At 43.3% G+C, this 3,287-nt stretch overlaps 1 pseudogene; it reads right to left on the reverse strand.

Annotated features, from left to right (window-relative positions):
• Positions 1–541: 541 nt before the first annotated feature.
• Positions 542–658, reverse strand: LOC136662663 (5S ribosomal RNA; annotated as a pseudogene).
• Positions 659–3,287: the final 2,629 nt, after the last annotated feature.

A 3,287-nucleotide genomic window follows, 5' to 3' on the forward strand; every position in this document is an offset into this window, starting at 1 on the left:
AAAAGCTGCCTTTTACAAATGAGGTCCAGCATGCAAAGGTACTGAATGTGATGTGTCAGGGAGGGAAAGAACCAGCAAGTGTACTTGGGGGGAATCCAACTGACATTAATTTATTTGGATTTTACAACAACCAATATCCAATATCCAAATCCTATAACGTTGCAGCAAAAAGAAGCTCTCGCACATTATACTCACAACTCTTTTCTATATCCGGACAATTGTCTTATATTTAGTTCAAAGCAGTTCACTGCTTCGGCCCAGTCTCTCTTTCTCATTATAAACCCGTCTTGACTTTTGCTACTCCACCTACAACCACTTGTAGATCTCCTGCTCCCATAAACGGCCCTTTTCCTTCTCCCTGACCCTCTCCCCAGAACCACTGGTATGAGATCAGTTGTCCTTCGACCCCTTGCTCAGACTTCACCACCTCTAAACCTCCCAAGACTAACCATCCTCGTTATAAACCAAAATGAGGCTTCACCGCATTCACGTAACAATAAAACATGGTTGGCAACCTTCAGTCTCGAAAGACTGTGGTAGAAGCCTACAGCACCCGGTATTCCCAGGCAGTCTCCCATCCAAGTACTAACCAGGCCTGACCCTGCTTAGCTTCCGAGATCAGACGAGATCAGGCATGTGCAGGGTAACAGTTGCTGCCTAACAATAAAACATAGGAGATTTTAAAACATGAAGGTTGAAATAACCTATATAGTGGTTCTCAAACTTTTTAGCACTGAGACCCACTTTTAAAGCGACACTCTATCAGGACCCACCTAGCGTTATGAAACTTTTTTTTAAAAAGATGATCTAGAAAGAAAAAAAATTATAAATTATGTTTTATTTATTTATTTGCAAAAAAATTTGGTCCATTTCTCATAATGAGGCAGCCCTAATAAATAGTCTCAAGGGCTTAGTCATGTGACCCAGCCTTCACATGACCCTATTATTTGTCACTGACAGACTTGGAGAAAGCACACCAGAAAAAAGGCACTCATATATTTATCTACCTATATTTGCACAAGCTTTATTTACACCGCAGGAGCTCAGCTCTTTGCAGGACAATTAGCAGTTATCTGATTTTTTGAATAGCCTCAGGGCTTGAAGCAATCTGATCTTTCCATCATCAGTGTTTTCACTGGAGGTTTTGCAAGACCCACCAGAAAACAAGTTGCAACCCACCAAGTGGGTCCCGACCCACAGTCTGAAGAAACGCTGATCCAGAAAGCTTACATCAATCTGCCTTCTAGCAGGAGCCTCAATGAAATTGGAAAAAAAAACACACACAACCAAAACACACAAAAAACACAATCACCTAGATTCCCACACATTTAAAACATGTTAACTCAACCACACATGCGTACCCATAGCCTATGACATCCTCATAGGAGCTTCAACTGAAAATGCTTTCACTCTGTGTACACACAAAAGAACCCCCAGATGATGCAGCAAGAAAAGGTAAATTCTGAATCCAGGCAAGAACGATACTGCTCTAGGTGCCCACCTCCCATCTCCTGAGAATGGATCATCACAGGAGGTCATGTTCACTGAAGCTTGGTGCAAGTATATGTAAACCCAGCCTACTGCTGTGCCACTGAAGTCCCTCTGTGGCCCTAGGAAACAAAGGTGTTGGAATAATGTATCCTGCCAGCACTCGTGGGGTCTGCGTGGGCGGACGAGCACAGTGGGAAAGAGGAGGATTATTTTCAGGGTCATTACAACCGAATTGCCAAAGGACAACTCTTTAATTGGCCATTTCCAAGGAGACAGCACGGAGGAGTGTGCTGGGCTATCAAAAACACTCCATAATGCAAGCTCTTGTATCTACTGTGGAAGACTGTCTCTCAGCCTCCTCTCTTCCTTCCTTCCTCCCAAGGCCTAGGAAGAAACAAGTCTCTTTCGGCTTCCATGCATATGCCAATCATGGCAGAGCTGTTCTGGCTAATTATTTTTATTCTTAGTAAGCGGTATGAAATGAAGAAAAAAAAAATAGGACATATTCTGTCTCTCCCTCTGCCCAGCGTGGATTAATGAATTGAATACATTACAGCTGCATGTCAGGGGGATCACCATCACTGGATGTCACCAAGGCAGCATTTTCTGGCAGCCTCCACAACTTATGTGCTACTCCCCTTCTTTTTGGAATCCTGCAAGAAGTTGTGGGTAACTCCTCCTTGACCCACCTTTCCATCTCCATGCATTTAAGCCAGGGGTCTTCAAACCCCGGCCCAGGGGTCAGATGCGGCCCACGGCAAGCCTTTATCTAGCCTGTGGCCAGCCTAAACAATGTCTACAGAGGACTTCATTCTGTTTGATTTAAATAAATACATTAGAGACGGTTTAAGCAAAGCCATGCCAGGAGAACTTAAATACTTCCACTGAATCAATAAGGGCAAATACCACACTTGGGGGATGGATCTAGCCAGTTAAAAAAAAAAAAAAAGGTGCAGAAACTCACAACTTGTTAATCTTTTATTTATTTATATATTTATTTTTAAACTGAACTTTGAGGAGTTTTGCAGCCTCAACTGGCCCCCCTTTTGGCAACTGGCAACCAACCTTTATATTTTGTAGCCATGGAGCACTTCCCTTCCTAAAAAAAAAAAAAAAAAAAAAATTATTCCTCATAGGGATTTGAACCCCTAGCCTCTGGCTCCACAGACCAGCACTTTAACTGAGCCATAGGAACTCTTAGACTCAAAGTGTTTGGAACTAATACTTGAGGTGCTGATGGCCACCAGCTGGGCTCAAGACCTTATATATTAGTTCTGAGCATTTTGACTACAGGCTTTCCTATAGCCCAATGGAGAGAGTGCTGGGCTGTGGAGTACGAGGTCAGAGGTTCGAATCCCTCCCTCAGTGAAAGGGAAAAAAAAGGTGCCGAAACACAGTTCTGGTGCGTTCTATTACAAAAAAAGCCCTGGATCTAGCTCAGGACTGTGAAGGGAAATCATGTTTAAGGCTTCCCTTATTCAGGCCTGACCCTCCTTCCCCTGCTTATGCGAAGAGAACCAAATTTATATCCTGACAATAATCTTCCGATAAAAATAATAATAATAACTTTATTTTTACCCCGCCTTTCTCCCCAAAGGGACTCAAGGCGGCTTCCGATCCTGGCAGCCATCTTCAGTGCATCTCCCATCCCCTGAGAACTGTCTGCTCCCCCCCACAGGACCCACATTTTTCAAACTGTAGATCAGTACCCATTAGGTGAGTGGCAAGCCAATTTCAGGTGGGTCCCCATGCATTTCAATGCACATTTTATTTTTAATAAATTAGACTTGATGCTA

The sequence above is a fragment of the Tiliqua scincoides genome, chromosome 11 (assembly GCF_035046505.1).
Source record: "Tiliqua scincoides isolate rTilSci1 chromosome 11, rTilSci1.hap2, whole genome shotgun sequence".
Classification (NCBI taxonomy): Eukaryota; Metazoa; Chordata; class Lepidosauria; order Squamata; family Scincidae; genus Tiliqua; species Tiliqua scincoides.